Genomic DNA, 18,297 nt, shown 5'->3' with positions numbered 1-18,297 from the left:
GTATGGATTCAATACTTTGTCTTTGTTTCAACACGACCCCTATGGCACATAATTATTGTCCATATGAGCTAGTATTTGGTAAGACAAGTAATTTGCCAAAACATTTTAATAGCATTGATAGTGTAGAAGCACTATATAATATAGATGACTATGCTAAGGAGAGTAAGTATAGATTAGAAGTAGCCTATAAAAGAGCTAGAGTTTTGTTAGAAGCAAATAAGAATAGAAATAAACTACTATACGATCATAAAGTAAGGGATATAGATATATCAGTTTTATTAAAAAACGAGACAGGTCATAAGTTGGATCCTAAATATACAGGTCCGTATATAGTAACGGAAATAGGAGATAGAAATAACATAGTAATAACAAATAATAAAAAATAAGAAACAAACAGTTCATAAGGATAGAATAAAAATCTTCATTTCATAAATTGCACTTAGTACTTAGTATGGCCATACAAAGACACCCATACATAAGTAATACAATATATATATATATATATATAAATTTTATTTTTTGATTTTCTTTATTGATATTAAGTACAATCTCAATAAAAAAAAATAATAATAATGCAAAAAATTTTTTTAAATTTTATAAAATTTTTAATAATAGAATTGAAAACTTTAACATAACCAAAATAATATAAAACAAGAAATCTTTTATTTTCCAATATTATTTTTATTTCAAAAAAAACACAAAAAAAAAATAAAATTAACTAATTAATTCATAAAATAAAACAAAACAAAAAAAAAAAAAATAGTATTTAATTAATACCTAAAATAACTACATAAATTACGTTATTTATTATATTATATTTATTTTAAAAAGAGGGAGATGTAGCATGCGTACATATGTAAATACATAAATACATATAAATAAGGCAGCAACACTTTGTTGTTATGCCAACAATGTCTACATAGGCAGCGACTTTGTCGCTAACGCCAAGTGCCTTCTGCACATAATCAAGTGCATTCGATATATGATCCGCACTTGATAACAGCGACCGCCCAAATGGCTAAGTCAGCGTTCTCACGCTTGACCGTCGCTATGTATTCATATGCGCGCATAACTCTCTCTCCACATGAAAACTTATTGTTACAATATATATTGTTTACGTGGGGCGCTGAAAATATCCAAGTTCTTCCTTTTCCGAAATAAAACACTCGCGGTTTTTTCTTATAACAAATATGTATTTATTGCAAACTTTTCGGGTTGTTGAAAACGCACAATTGGGGTTATTATACCGTAGCGAAAGAGACGAAAATTAGAACTCACAATAGAGAAAATGCCGACGGCATTTCGTCGATCTATTGTGCTGAGCGCGGCTCAGCGGTGGTGAGTTGTGGGAGAGAGAAGCTGAGAGCACTGGAGCTTGAGTGCATTCTTACGCACTGAGCGCATTGCTGGTGAGCGAAAAAGCTTTGAGTGCCTTTCGGTCGGCGGGACGGAGGTGTGCCCCTCACCTACAATGCGCTCGCATCAACATTCTCCCCCCCTTGCAATATTGGGATTGCAAAAAATATAAAACTTGGGAGGATACCCGGCAGGACAATATCAGGATAGAGTGGGTGTGTCTTGGAGCGCAACGACGCCGTGCAGACTCCTTCAGCGCCCATGCGAGTGATGGAGAGGCCCAAGACCCCTGGCATCGACTCGCTGATGCGGCTTACGGGACAACACGGAACCAACTCGCGCTTCGAAAGCCGCTGTCCCCATGTGTAGCCCGACCGCCGCGGTAGGGAGTACGCTCACTCCTTTGCACTGGAAAGTGCCGTCTGGGGGAGCTAGGCACGGGCCTGGTGCGTGGGTGAGTGGGCCTGTGGATGCCGGCCTGGGAAACGTTGACATGGGACGTCTTTGGTGGTTCTTCTCTGGAGGGTGCCGGGTGGTCGCGTCGGCTCCTGGGCTGGCGCGAGGTTGTGCCGGGAGGCACGGAAACCCCAGCTGAAAGTCGAGCTGAAAGAGGTTCGAATGGGGTCCTGTCACAGGACCAATTGTAAAGGTTCGGTCGACGGACAGTCGAGCCGAAGGTGTTGAAACAGATTTTGAGTTGGGGCCTAACACAGGCTTGCGTGTAGAGGATCGTTCGACGGACAGTCGAACCGGAGAAGGATCAGAGTGGGGTCCCGTCACAGGACCATTCGAAGCTGAAATAGATGTAGAGGAGGGTCCTATCACAGGACCATTCTTAAGGATTCGTTCGACGGACAGTCGAGCCGAAAAACTGAAATAGATTTGGAGGGGGGTCCTGTCACAGGACCGATCGTAGGAGTTCGATCGACGGACAGTCGAGTCGAAAAGGACGAGATGGAGTTAGAAGTGGATCCCGACACTGGGCCGGTCAGGATCCAACCGAAAATGGTCTCTGACCAATGAGGGTCCCACAAACGTTCGGACGAGAGCCGCCGAGAAGAACGGATGGGAGGATATCCGCGCCTAAAAGCACGTCTATCTGCGAACTCTCATAGAACTTGGGGTCGGCCAGCGGAATGCTTGGCAGATTGTCGAGGATGGTTTGTGGGACAGAGCATGAGGGCAGTTTTCCTGCTAATTGAGGAAGGACGAAAGCCGATGCCTCAATCTGCAGATCTGGTCGTAACGGGGAGCCAATTAGGAATTGGCAATGCTTTCGGGGCTGGGCTGCTACAACTTGAGTCAGCCCAGAGACGTGGGCTTGAACGGATGTGTGTGGCATCCTCAAGCGCTTGAACAATCGTTCAGAATGAAGGTAGCCTCTGATCCGGAATCGATCAGAGCCCGTGCTGTGTGCCGAACGCCGTGATGGCAAATATGTACAACAGCTGTACTCAGCAGAACACCTTGTGTGTTAACTGCCAGAAATGATTGCACATTAGCTGACTGGGAAGGAGTGGACTGTACATTAGAAGTGGGATTAGTGACTGTCGGCGTCGGGTTGACTCGATGCAAGAGTGTATGATGACGACCCTTGCACGTAAAACAGCTGTGCGCACTTGTGCACTCGGCCAGTACATGACCTCGTGCGAAACAATTTAAGCACAGCTTCTGCTGCTTAATATGGTTGACCCTTTCATTGACACCCATCTGGAGGAAGCGAGGGCACAATCGAATCGGATGATTCTCCCGGAACAGAAATTGCAGGTCTGGGTCTTAATGGTCACCCTACTCTCAAAAGAGTTGACCTGCCTGGAGACGGGGCCTTCTTGGGTGAGGCTCTTGGAACCGTCGGAGCGTTCGTGCTGGATGACACCTCCGCTATCGCTTCTAGGGTGCGATGCCGCTCTAGAAGAAAAGCGTTCATGTCAACCCACGTTGGAATATCGCTCTTGTTTTGGATTGACTGTTCCCAAAGAGAAAGGGTCAACTTGGGAGCCTCGAAGAACACAAGAAAACCAGGATGCAATCCCAATTCTCTGTGTCGATTTTCGAGTGCTCTAAGGCTGTCAGACACCCTTGAATGGTGCTCTGCAACTCTTGAATAGAGGAACCCGACTCTTGCCCAATGACGGGCAAATTGAACAAAATTCTCAGATGACTGTTTACGAGCAACCGTTTGTTCTCGAAACGCTCAGTCAAGCTGGACCACGCCGACTGGAACCCTTCATTTGTCAAAGGAGATTTTGACACAATGGCATGGGCTTCACCGCTGGTCTTGGAGTTGAGATAGAAAAGTTTCTCAACTTCCGACAGTCTCGGGTTCTGTATATAGAGGGCTGTGAATAAATCCCGGAAGGTGGGCCAGCGAGTGTAATCGCCTCCGAAAACTTCGGTGTCGCACGGAGGTAATCGACACCCTGTGGGCATGGATTGCACAGCTTGTGGTTATACGGGTGTACGGGGGTGAGCGCCTGGGATGCGTTGGCTATTTGCTCACCTAACAGAGCTGCACACTGCTCGTAGGCAGCATAGCAGTACTCGTACTTGGCCTGAACAGTAGGGAGCTCTTCTGTGGTCATCTCCTCAGACACGACGCAAGAGCAAGCCTCATACTCATTCTCGACCTTTTCCCATAAGGAACGCATCTGGTCCCTTCGGACTTGGCACGTATATAGGGATGGGCTATCAGCCGAAAGATTGTTGACTCGCCGCAAAGTGACTGATACGATCAGTCGCGGCGATGAATTTCGTCAACGCTGTGTCTACTTTGTTTTGTGCCATCTTGTGGATCGGGACGGAAGGAATGGATGTAACTAGTAGAAAATATACCAAAAATACTAGAAAAATACCACAGGTAGTGCTGAGGTATTTTGTACCCAAATGGGTACGGACTGCGGACACAGGCAACGAACGCAAAGGGGGCGGGGGAAACTCCCGCGACAATCAAGCAAATGATTGTCGAAAACAAGAACAAAAAAAACACGGAAAAATACCACAAAAACACAATTTGCTGGAAAAAAAACACAAATGTGGTTAAAAATGTGCTGGATGGAAAAAACAATAAATAATTGTCACAAAAAAACAACAAAAAAAATTATTTATATATTTAAATATGGAAATGTGGTGGAAGTATAATTGTGATTATATGTAGGTGTGTATATGTGTGTGTGTATGTCTATGTATGTGGGACACTGGCTGGAGGTAGCCTATACACCGACACTTGAGCTGGGAGTTGCTCTCAAATACACACACTAAATATATCACTTGGAAAAAAAAATCAAGGAAAGGGTAGGGTATGTCGAGTGCGACTACCGCTGCCCTGCCAATCTATTACTTCACTCGCAGAAGTACTTGCAGTATGTACGTATGTATGTATGTATGTCTGCACTGCGCTGTCAAACGTTTGAGCTGACGAAGTGCACGTATGTTTGTATTCGGAGAGAGAGAGCAGTGCTGCTGCAAGCCGGTGCGCTTGCGAACAAGAGAGAGTGCACAAAGGTATGTGCGTGTGTGAAGAGAGCGAGAGCAGCGCGGCTGCAAGCCGGTGCGCTTGCGGACAAGAGAGAGTGCACAAAGTATGTGTGTATGTATGTATGTCGGCGATTATCGCGACATACAAAACATAAAACGGACAAGAATTAAAAGCAATACGAAATGCTTGTACACACAGCTTGATTTTAGTTATTATGTATGTTTATATATGTATGGAATATACAATATATAATATTTGCACTTTAGTAGCTCTCTTAATAATTTTACTTTTCACTAATATGCACTTGCGCTTACAAAAAATAAACACACATGCATACATACGTACGCGATTGGCGGAACAAAAATATAATAATATTTTATTATAAATGAATGTATATAGGATAAACGCAGAAAAGGTCGTCCGAAGCAAAAAGGAAAGCAACTTGGCAAAAGATGTTGGAATTTTTTGCACAATATCTCGGAAATTGAGTGGCGGACGACCGTGGGAGAAGGATAGGACAAATAGAAAAAACTTGTGATACTTATCAGCGTAGTATGCTGGAATGCCGATGATAATGATATCCGGCTCGAAGGACCAAATGTTTACGTGGGGGCGCTGAAAATATCCAAGTTCTTCCTTTTCCGAAATAAAAACACTCGCGGTTTTTCTTATAACAAATATGTATTTATTGCAAACTTTTCGGGTTGTTGAAAGCGCACAATTGGGGGGGTAATTATACCGTAGCGAAAGAGATGAAAATTAGAACTCACAATAGAGAAAATGCCGACGGCATTTCGTCGATCTATTGTGCTGAGCGCGGCTCAGCGGTGGTGAGTTGTGGGAGAGAGAAGCTGAGAGCACTGGAGCTTGAGTGCATTCTTACGCACTGAGCGCATTGCTAGTGAGCGAAAAAGCTTTGAGTGCCTTTCGGTCGGCGGGACGGAGGTGTGCCCTCACCTACAATGCGCTCGCATCAACATATATATACATAAGTACATAACCGTCTCTCTGCCGCCGCCTGCGAGCAGCGCAGCTACGAGACTTAGCCTTACTTAGACTTAAGAAATATTGTAAAAGATATATACATTTTGATCGTTGGAGCGGCACCACTGCTGCTCCTCAAATAAAGACTCAGAAAACAAGCAGAGTATTCGTTTCTAATTTATCTGTGGATTTGGAGCTAAACAGCAGTTGTTACAATGTCTAATAAAACTAAATATAACAACTATTACAGAAGAATAGTATATCTTTAAGGAAATGTAATTTTTTATAGCACTATTCGGCTTTTCTTTCAGATTTTCTATTTTATCTTCAAGTGTCTTGGAAATGAAGTTGTACTTTCATCTGAATTCCATCACGTTCCCATCCTTTTAACATTCATCACGTGATCCTTCCTCCGCTCCGATTTCGAATACATTCGAGTTAATGAGATAAGTGAGTGTGGCGCCTTCGACCGTTTTACAGGTAGCGTTAGGCTTCCGAGCATATTTCATCACATTTCGTAACGATGATTCGTGTTAGACGTTCGATCGTCTTGGATGTAGCGTTGCGTAAGGTGCGTGGCGCCTACGATCGTTTCACAGGTAGCGATGCGTCACGTGGCGCCTTCGATCGTTTTCAGGTAGCGTTGGGCTTCCGAGTATATTTCATCACGTTTCGTAACGTTGATTCGTGTTATACGTTCACGTATTCGATCGTCTTGGATGTGGCGCTGCGTCACGTTTCCCTCCTTTCGTTTCATAACGTCCTCGATCCCCTCACCGTCCCGTCTCGGGACACGTTGCGTCACGTTTCCGTCCTTTCTTTTCGTAACGTTTCGATCTAGTATGATGCGTTGCCCCACGACCTACGTTTTCGAGGTGGGTGTTCGCGCGTTCGTACGCTACGTTCGTTAAAGAGCGTTTCACGTTTTCAAAGGATGTCTTCGTCTCACGTTTTCGAGCGCGATCTACGAATCGTATTTCGACTACGACCCCGACCCGATCCCTCACCGTCCCGTCTCGGGACACGCGACCTCGACCCCGACTCCGACTACGTTTTCGAGCTGAACGTTCACGTGTTCGATCGTTTTGGGTACAGCGCTGCGCCCCTGATTGACAATGTACGCTACGTTCGTTAATGATAAGAGCGTATCGTAGCACGTGTGACGAACACGTTTTCGTCCACGATCTACGAATCGATTTCCACTGCGACCCCGAGTCCGAGCCCGAGTGCGACCCCGACCCCGAGGGCGTCTCGGGACAAGCGACCTCGACCCCGACCCCTACCCCGTACCCGACCCCGACTCCGAAGAATCGATAACGGATTTGTCCCGATCCTTCCATCGCCCCGTCTCGGGTCGCGTACGATTCGTCACACAAATCCCACACTTGACATTTCCACAGGTGACCCTAATTAAATTGCATCTTTACCTCACACTTGACATTAATGACAGGTGACCCTAATTAACACTTGCTTGCATGAGGATTAAATTTGTGAGAAAACTTGATATTCCAACTACTGCGATAATAAGTTTTTATAAGTTTGGGACTTATCCTTCAATGCGATTTTAATATAATGCGAAGTGAGTACTGAGAGGCTGAAACTACTTTGACTAGTAACATATTTGATGAGTGTTTGTGATAGAAAGACGAACAGATCTATAGTAACCAAAGGTAGTAACCAATAACAATGATTCGGTAGAGAATCGAAATTCAACCAATTCTACAACATAATTCCTTAATCGCGTTATTGGCCAGAAAATGGTATCGAGCAGGTTTAATTCATTGATAACACTATCAAATAATGAATCACCGCTATGTATTATTTTCGCCTGGTCTGCATCCGACGTTTTCATCCATAAACAGCTAATCCAGAATTCAGAAAATGTACACAACTATGTCTCAGATAAAAAATGTATAGTTTGATGAGAAAATTTTTATTTTGGGGCACATTTTTCCAGAGGCCCATTGTGGGACGCCAATATTTATGTGACGGACACCACGAGGTTCTACTCGTCAAAGCCTACTCTGACTAACTAACTTGCCGGCTCCGCTCAGGGATGGGGTTGGTCTTTGATTGGACAGAATGTCATCGAAAAATAAAGTGTAGACAAAGTGTAGGAATTGGGAGAGGGACAATAATATTTTCATATCAACCATTCAATTCGCATATCAGGTACCCTAAGTGAATCAAAATCTTATCAAATAATGATCTATTATTTGCTTAATCCTAACAATGACTTTTAATAAACATTCTTCATTATGAATTTTAAACTTATAACCAAAGTGTTATCTTTTCATTTTTATTTTCTTTAAATCACGTCAATCTTTTTACATGACTTTATAATAGAAAATAACCAACAAAGTGTAGCAAAGAATTGTGGGTCCTGCAATCATCACCCCAATAAATTTGTATTCTATACACGGCTATGCCGCACTTACGAAAAGTTCCATCGACGCTAGCAGGCCTGTTAAATATCAGTTCCTATGGTATCCCACGTTGGCTATATAAAAGTCGAAAAATTAAATTAAATTCATTTTTACGCGAAGATAGGTTGAGCTCAAGAGCACTCACTATGTGAATGCAGATTATGGAGAATATCAGACGCTCCGATTTGCACGTGGCACAGAAAAGAGATTCTAGAATTTGCCATTTTCGGCCTTATAACAAATTAGGTACGCAAAAAACGGGCATGCTCCGGTATTCCTTTTCGTTTTCGTATTGGGACCAAACCCGAGATTTTCATTTTTGGTTGCTCCAGTTGGTTTTCACAAGTTTTTGATCGTCGATTTGCTATCGGAATGTTTAATTTTTGCTGCTGAAACAACTGACTTGTGTTTTGGTCAGAGGTAAACAACGCGAAAAGTCCCTGTCGTATGACTAATCTCCTGCGTATCCACGCGGGAGGATAATAGATGATTTATGCTTCCCTGAATGAAATGTATTATATTTGCGTTTTGTCTTTTTGTAAATAAAGATTTGAAAATTACTTTTAAGAAATCAGTGGAACGGCAATCAGCCGTTTCCCACAAAAAAGAATGCCACATTTTTAATGGATTTCATTTCAACAATTTTTGGCATTAATTAAATTAAGTTAATTAATTTAGAAAAATGTTTTACTTATTTTCAACATATTTAATGGTATCCGTTTCATTATACAAGTATTTTTAACTTGATTTTTCATTCCACCAAAAGTATGGCACCTTAGGCGATAACTCTGTAATAGGACGTGTGCCTACACACACATACACAATATATATTAACGCGACGCTCTCTCGGCTATCCGAACGCTCTCTCGATATTGGCTCTCTTTATCATTCCTCTCATTCTATTTCATATTCTATGTTATACATAATTAAGCTAGACGGTCAGTATTGATCGAGCAGCAGAATAAATCAGACGCTAAGCTGCAATTCGTGTTGTTTTATTAAGTGTGTATAACTACCACAACTCATAGCGACGGACTTATCTGTCGCTCACCAAAACAAAAAATTGTTGATGCCGACAGCAAAATTTTATTTCAAAATTTGAGGTGGGGTCAGAAATTAGTGGTCTAAAAATAACTTCAAGCCTAATTGATCTTTTGCAGACGACAATAAACCAATTAGTCAACTATATTTTTTCATTTTGCAAATAAAATCCGATTTAATGTAGAAAAAGCATTTACTTTTCATTTCGGCAAGACCATCATGCATCTTCAAACCTAAATCTCATAGATTATAACAGATGGAGTTATAATATAAACTTTATCGGTGACAAGTTATGCACAGTCGGTTAACTGAAGCTTTCACAATTATCAATTATATATCAATATACCAAATATACCATTTAACATATTTCTTTAGAATATTGTTTTGGTATATTTTGAGAATAATTCCGAAATATTTTGATTTTACTCAAAATGGGTAGCGGGTATCTCTCAGTCGATTTTTGTTGATTTTCAGGGACGTGACCGTGAGCGTGTCAAAAATTTGAAACATGCTTGATCTGCGTGGAAACATAACAAATGCTGTCGAAAAAATTATTGCTCCGTCTCTTATAGTCTCTGAGATTCAGTATTTTATATGGACAGAAGAACAGACAGACATGGCTAGATCACCTCGGCTGTTGATGCTGATCAAGAATATATATAACCAATGGGTAGCAGGACTTAGAGCCAGCAGAGTTAAAGCAGAATTGTTTTTCGATTTATTCAAATTTTTGGGGGCGTAAAAATAATTGATATAAAAATTATTGCTACTATTTACATATATAGTCGTTATGCGTGGGTTATGCGTATTTTGCTAGAAAGTAATTTAATTTATTTAACTTTCATTAAAAACTATTTAAAATCCAAGAATTAATTTAAACCCTTTGGGCGATAGTTTAAAGACGTTAATTTTCCATTTATGTTCACGAGAAATACGAACACCATTTTAACACCTTTTAATAAAATTATTCGTATAAGAGCAATTAAAGCATAATTTTCGTTTAAAAATAAATTATAATTACTTACATCTTCGATTACTGGTTGGAATTTCATGAAAACAGCAAAAGTAAATCCGTGATGGTATTATAGTAACCACGAAGTGTATGACGAACACTTCGAATATAATTGATAATTGACCATCAAAACTGAAATGGGAACAGCACCTGAAAACGTAAACTTCAAAATTGGAGTATTGCAAATTTTTTCGCATGTTCTTGCTATATTTCTGTTGGCACGTTTATACAGATCCATTGTTTCTTGAAGCATATTGGTATGTTTTGCACAATCAGCAATATAGGCATCGCTTAAGTCGCCACCATAACTTAATTTAAAAACTCCCGGAGCAATTTTTCTATCACAAGCCTGTATTAATGATCGAAAGAACTTTCTCTCCTGCTCTGATAGTGCTGAAAGAATATGATTATAGTTCAAGCAAACTTCCAAAACGCTATTATAGACGAAGCGAAGAGATTCTTGTTTTTCATAGATTTTACGCACTGATCCTAGAACTGAAAATCCCAGCCGGGAAAAGTGCTGAGCATGCTCGCAAATGCTTAAAATACTCGGATCGATATTGCACTCAAGTAGACCTTTTTTTTTTACTACGTGCAAGCAAAAACTTGTCGAGCTTCTGAACTAGTATGGTACTACAACAATTCTTTTGCCATTCTTCATAAGACTTGTGCATCTCTTTATCAAATTCTTTTCTTACAGTTTCAAATTTATTTAACACTATGAAAGCCTCCGATACATATGGTAGCCACTCAGAAGAATTTAGGCGATTATGAAGCCATGTAAGCCGCTCTATATTAATCTGATAGCTAATAGCTCTTGACGCATAATATGGAATCCAAATTTCACGAAATTTACTTCGATCCATCAAAAAATAGATGTTGTATCGATTTCATTACAAAGCAATAACCACACCTCTGATACTTGACGTAAATACGACTTCCTAATCGAACTGCGATATGAATAAAAGAGCATTACATTCAACGATTCAATTGCTTCTTCTACATTACAAACGTGCAGAAAAACATTAGATATTAAGCGCTGAACAGTTTCATCCAAGCTCTGAACTGTACGACGATATTTAAGAACTTCTTCATACCAATCGTTCTTATGGACATTTAATATTAGGTCTTTTGAATCTGAATTAAGCGCAAATAAAATAGAGAGAAACTGGGTTTCTACGGCCTCAGTAGTTTTTCAAAATCTGGTCCAGAGGTTCCACAAAATTGTGGTTTTGGAATACTTTCGCCTTCATCTAAACGACCAAAAACTATCATTGACTGGCATATATCTATAACATCATTCAGGCGTTCCATGAATGCATCAACGTGATTAAAAATCATTGCATTATCCAGATTCCAAACTAACTTTCGATCATATGTTGAATTTTCTTTTGTCATAATGCTATAAATTCCTTTGTAGGTCAGACAACAGTTGAGAGACAAATTACATATTTTCATACCAAATCGGGAACTACCAGAAAGGATTTTATCCAGCTTAACCATATCTGTACAAAACCGTATTATTCGATTACTTAAATCTCTAAATAGACCGGTAATTAAATCACGGGTATTGTAATGATCTGAATTTACCGAAATGAATTGAATGAGATTAATAAGTCGGGGTAATAGTTGCGTTAAGATTGCAGTACTTTCAGTTCGATTAATTTCTTCACAAGCGTTCATTAACAAATGCAGATATTTAATATTAGACATTGCCCTATTCATTTCGTAGGTGGACTCGTACATAAGTTCATCGATTTGTTTAATATAGACAGAATGCGAATTACGTAAAATTCGTATTATGCTCTGTACATCAATTTGGTTTAATTGCGTATTCAAAGCCTGCAAAACTTCAACTGTGGGAAAAAGGGTTAAGGGCTTTACATTAAATATGTTATATATAATATGTTATATATGTTATATGTTATTTTGTATGTTTTGTAATATATATCAGGAGTGGCAGTTTTTCAAGAAATAATAATATATAAAAATTTTACAAATTAATAAAATCGTTGTCTAAATGAATACTTACATCGATATAGCCAAAATTCGTACTCGTCCTCGAGTACTACAAAATCGTTAGAAACCATTAAATTTTTATCATTTAGAAGATAACGTATTTGTGTCGCCCAAAAACGGCAGTTGACTCTAAATTTTTCACAAATTCTGGATCATATGATACATTTTCATGCACAATTTGTCTTACAATATAAGGTATATATAACACAGTCATACCGGACATCCTAAAATGCATTCCAGTTAAATACACTAAAAATTTATCTAGTGATTTACAAAAACGTTGCTTAATATTGTCATCCCACTCCGAGTAATTTCGGAATACTGGTGCATAAGCTAGCTCTAAAATTCGTAACAAACATCCATCGACATCGTTATGTATTGTTCCAAAGTTGACGTAGTCATAGAATGTGTCAATTTTAAGTATTTGGTTCGGCGAGCGTATGAAGTAACTTATATCAAGAATAGGCGCAACTGGAAAGCCCAGACAAGCAGTTATAATATTGGAGTCATAAAAATAGTTAGCACTATTTTGCTGGGATTTAAAACCAAAGTCTTATTACATTAACTGTTTCTTCATTCCAATCACGATGGTCTAGTGAGTACAAAATAGTCATTTGCTGAACAAAAGTAACTAAGTTTTCTAATTCCTTTTATCATATATGGAATAAGTTAATTGTGATTGAGTCTTGATAGCTAAAATTATTTGAAATTAAAAATTATTTTTTTTTTAAAAACACGCAAAATATTTTATTTTTACCATCGGAGTCATCTGGTTCGACAATAGGCAAAGACATTCTCCTAAAAAGTAGATTTCTTTAAAATATTTGTATACACAATCTCAAGCAATGAGATTCAATAGAGTAGAATTAATTTCAAATGACTACTTAGTTCATTTTATTTATTTAGATAGGTAGGTAGAATAAACCGGCAGCAGAGGCGGAGCATCAACCAATGAAGGTCTGTAGAAATCGCACAGTAGAGATGCATTTTTGACAAAAGTCAGCAGCATCGTAGAGGAATATCTTGAAACGACACTTTTGGTAATTCTTGATAGTTCAAACCGAGTCGGAATAATGCCAGACATTCAATGAGGAGATCCTCCAGTATTTCCTTGACTCAGCCTTACTGCATAATCAGCCGACAAACTGTGACCAGTTAAAATGCCGAATATTAGACTTCAATAATCTAAGCATCCACCAACGACAATGCGAAAAAGCGTCGCTGCCGATAACTCACAGCTAGATTCTTAGCTTTGCAAAATCAGTTAAAGTTTGGATTTTCAATAAAGAAGTTCTAACTCTCAAACTTATTGGAAATTTTATTAAGTTGGATCAATATAGAAGTTATTTGCAACTGCAGAGCGAGGAAAATTGATTAAGTTCAATTGCCAAGATAACTTTCTGTACAACTTTGTACAACATTTCGTTAGAACCCTTCCTAACGGAAACCGAAAGCACCCAGCGGCAGATTTCTCGCTTTCATCATGTCCGCATCCTTTATTCGTGTATACTGCTGGAGCCTTAGTACGATAGTAATCAAACAAGAGAACATCCGGGACTCCAGAAGGAGAAACAAAAACGAAGACGAGTATGACGACACGCTGTAACTGCTGCTTAAGTTACATTCTAAGCCTAACTTAACTAAAGTGGCGAGGCGAAGCGAATTCGCTCAGAGAGCAACACGAAAACTTTCACAACGATCTTCGTGACGTTTCACGGCTATCACCCAGGATGCTGCAGGCTTTTGCCAAAAATGCATCCATACTGTGCGACTTCTGAGACGAAGATACGTTTCACAGGTACAGCTACGGACCTCCACTGGGGTATGCTTTGCCCCGAGCAGGGGCAGCCGGTCCTACCTAACCTAACCTATGTGAGGTATCTTTACTTGACCAACTGGAATGCTGGTCCAAGAGCGCTCGTACCGTAAGTGCCGATTATGTGTTGCTTGTTGGAGGAGCAGACCATGTCCACCAATCTCCGTACCTCTTCTGGTTGAGCAGGTTTGTCGTGGGCTATTTAGCAGGATGCTAGGAGCAAACATCCATCACAGCTCTCCAACACCAGCACGGTTAGATCGTCAGTGCTAAAATTAAGTAGTAGATGAGCATTTAACTCCTTCCATCCAGGATGGCAGTTTTCGATCTACTTACCAATGTCACCACGTAAAGATTGTAGTTGGGTGACTTCAGCCCTGCAACCGTGTTGCCCGACGCTATCCACGGTTCGTGGTCCAAAGCCACGTAGGCGGACCCTCCTTTAGCGAGAGGAGCAGCTCCGCTGAAGCCGTTTTATATTTGTGGAGGTTGAGCTGCAGCACACTCATTAAAGGTCTGCAAGCTTGCGGGGCCGTCAGCATGGACGGTTCCTCCCCAACTCCTCCGTCGCGTCCGTCAAGCTGAGGTTCAGGGTGGCGTCAGTCATACTTTCTAGCCCGAGATCTGCCTCCACCTCGCCTGAATTTAGCGTGTGGATGTCCTGGTCGTTCGGATGACGTTTTGTGAGGCGAAGGTACACGCTCCTAAGCCCCACGACATCTTCCATCAAGCGCTTCCATCTTGCGCTTATACAGCAGGTCCTAGGCCTCCTTGTTGATCTGAATGACGTGCTGCCCACGACTGTGTAAAGGTTCATCAACCTTCAGCACGGACCGATCACTCGTCGGAATAGCCAGGCTGTGCTACTTTTAACAAATTCAATAAAATTGTAAATTTCGAGGAACTCGAAATCAATGCGCGAAAAAAGAAAGAATTTTCTAGAGCTCTTTGCAAAATCATATGGTGTGTTTGACCGTTCACAGCTGATGATCAGTTGATCGTAGAGCTTTTAAAACGCTTTGATAAATCTAATCAAAGCATCTGTTGTCGACTTGTGAAAAACAACGCTTTTAAATTTCAAAATTTGAATTAAATGCCGCTAGCGAGACCAAATCGCCCGCTGTGCATGCCCAACGATTGAAATCTCACCGTCCTTTGTCCTGTGCTGAAGAAAGGCGACCCGACGATATGCGCCAACTACCGGGGAATCAGCCTGATTGCCATCTCATATAAGGTCCTATCGAGAGTAATATGTCAACGACTGAAGCCGTATACCAGCACACTGATCGGACCTTATCAGCTTCAGACCTGGTAAATCCACCATAGACCAGATCTTCACATTACGCCAAATCCTGGGAAAACCCACGAAAATGGAATTGACACACATCATCTCTTTGTCGATTACAAAGCTGCATTCGATAGCCCGACAAGGGAACGCCTATATGCCACCATGTCTGAGTTGGGTATTCCTGCAAAGCTGATAAGTCTCTACAGGATGACATTGAGCAGCACCATCAGCTCTGTCAAGGTAGGAACGAACCTCTCCGAACCTTTCAATACCGTTCGAGGTTTCAGACAAGGCGACCCCTGTCGTGCAACCTCTTCAACTTCGTGATGGAAGGGTCTTGCGGAAAGCCGGTGTACATCGAGCTGGCACTATTTTTATAAAAGTGTCCAGCTCCTTGCTTACGCTGATGATATTGACATCATTGGCCGCAGCAAGCGTCATGTCACTGCTGCATTTTCCGCTAAAGAGTCAGCAAAAGTGGGTTTGGCGGTAAACGAAGGCAAGACGAAGTATATGCTGTCGACAAGCAGGGGAGGCGCGGCGCCTAGACTTCCATGTGGTAGCAGACAGCTATACGTTCGAAGTGGTCAAGGAGTTCACGTACCTTGGCACTGCCATTAACACCAAAAATGACGTCAGCCTGGAGATCAACCACGTCCAGCTTGGCCCCTCCCACAGTCCGTCCAGTTTGGCGACGGTCGCCTTCAACCAAAGCAACTTTGGGTCAACCTTGCATGTTAGGATTTTGACGCCATTTATCCAGCCCGTACCTTCGAAAGTAGGCATTGGGCTGTTTGGGCCCCTCTCCATCCTAACAAACAGTGCGTCGACCAGCTTGCTATGGGTCAACCGCCACCGCTCTGCAGACATTTTCCGTTAGGGTTCCTTTGTCAATGAGAGCAACGACGAGACGCCGCATAGCGGTTTCTCTTTCTCTGTTTGTTTTCGTCCTTTTGGTTAATGGAGCCAGGTGCTCGCAGCCTTTTGCTCACTGGAACCCTTGCTTGGGACTCTCAGCAGACCGTTGACGCTTGCTTGCCATGGACTCCACCTTTTGTTTTCAGAACCGGTAGAGCAGGTCTTTTGGAGAGGGCTAAGTTGGTTCTCTCGCATCCACACGTTAGCCCAGGCAAGCCTCTATTTGTCATGGACAAACAGTTTAGCTACGCCACTGAGCCTTGCATGAAGGCGGGTCGCCGCCTTATTCTTGACCTTCTTCTTCAGCCCCGTGCCCGCATGACGCTTGCTGCGGCCAATGATGTCAATATCATCAGCGTAAGCAGGAGCTGGACACTTTTATAAAAATAGTGCCAGCTCGATGTACACCGGCTTTCCGCAAGACCCCTTCCATCACGAAGTTGAAGAGATTGCACGACAGGGGTCGCCTTGTCTGAAACCTCGAACGGTATTGAAACGATCAACTGATCATCAGCTGTGAACGGTCAAACACACCATATGATTTTGCAAAGAGCTCTAGAAAATTCTTTCTTTTTCGCGCATTGATTTCGAGTTCCTCGGAAATTTACATGTTTTATTGAATTTGTTAAAAGTTTGGCTTTTATTATCTTCAAGGCATGTATTACAAAAAATCAATGTTTGTGTCCGGTCTATAAATGTGTAGCTTATAAAACGTAGTGGTAATTCAGTGTATTAACAACGAGTCCGGATTAGCCTACACCTGTCTTTCGTGGAGATGAACTTACTGGATTCAAGTGGATTCAGTCTAACTCTTTTATTAGCCGAAAGTGTGAATCAGTGGCGTCCAAAATGTGTAATATGAACTGCTATTACCTGCTAGTATTCGACTCAGAAGTTATCCCATTTTTTTCCATCATCCCATCATTTTTAGATAAAGTTTATATATGAAATTTGTTAGTTGAAGTTTAATAAAAATAAAAGTAAAACAAAATTTTATACTTAACAAAATTTTTTTAAATTAAAAAAAAAAAAAATATATTGAAAAAATTTGTTTTGAACTTAAAAAGCTATGACTTTTCTCTGATCAGTGAAAAAACCTACTGAAGACATCTATTTTAGTATAGAAGTTATTAATTAAATGCCGCTAGCGAGACTAAATCGCCCACTGTGGCATGCCTTCTTCTAGCCATATTTTGCAGAAGAGCTGATGCATGCACTTTATCAGCTCTTCGCCGCCGGCCTTCAGCACCGGTTGCTTTGTTGTTTTGAGTCGCATAATAGCAACTCGGACCTCGTCATGGCTAGGTAGTGGTATATCCACATTGTCGTCGATTGGTGGTATCGGGCTGCTTCCTCCAATGGTGGGATTGGTGACGTCATCGCCTGCTAGCAGCTTGGAGAAATGCGCCTTTCATAACCTCAGCGTGCACTGCGTATCTGTAACCAGATTTCCATTTTCATCTCGACCGGTCTTGAAACCTTGTGTCAGAAGGTTGACTTGTTGGTAAAATTTTCGAGCACCTAGTGACGTCAAGCTTTCGTTGCGTGATGGGGCGTACGTTTTTCGCTCGGCATAGCCGCATGCGCATAGCTGCCACAAGATAGTGGTCCGAGTCTATGTTAACTCCACAAAACGTACGCACGTCCATCACGCTTGAGGCATGCCTTCCGTCTATCACAACGTGATCAATCTGCTTGCGCGTTTTTGATCAGGGGACAGCCATGTGACCTTGTGGATGTCGAGGTGCCGAAATCTGGTGCTACTCACTACCATGTTTCGCGCCGCAGCGAAATCAATCAGCCTGAAACCGTTGTTCGAGGATACCTCACATAGCAATAAGTAAATTTTGAGCGCTTCTACAAAAGGAGTGGAAACTTTGCATCTAACGAAATAGGAGCATTTACCAATCGCCCCCAACTTGCAACTACGAAAACGAACACCATTCCTCATACTCATGTATA

At 41.3% G+C, this 18,297-nt stretch overlaps 1 long non-coding RNA gene across 1 annotated transcript; it reads right to left on the bottom strand.

Moving 5' to 3' along the window:
• Window positions 1–10,278: 10,278 nt before the first annotated feature.
• On the bottom strand, window positions 10,279–13,168 carry LOC132797996 (uncharacterized). Its single transcript, XR_009633856.1, has 3 exons — window positions 13,071–13,168; window positions 12,327–13,006; window positions 10,279–12,150 (listed from the first exon to the last, which is right to left on the bottom strand). It is a non-coding gene; the product is annotated as an uncharacterized LOC132797996 (long non-coding RNA).
• Between the last annotated feature and the right edge of the window lie 5,129 nt (window positions 13,169–18,297).

This window comes from Drosophila nasuta, unplaced genomic scaffold (genome assembly GCF_023558535.2).
Source record: "Drosophila nasuta strain 15112-1781.00 unplaced genomic scaffold, ASM2355853v1 ctg52_pilon, whole genome shotgun sequence".
NCBI lineage: Eukaryota > Metazoa > Arthropoda > Insecta > Diptera > Drosophilidae > Drosophila > Drosophila nasuta.
This window is presented reverse-complemented; position numbering and strand designations above follow the sequence as displayed.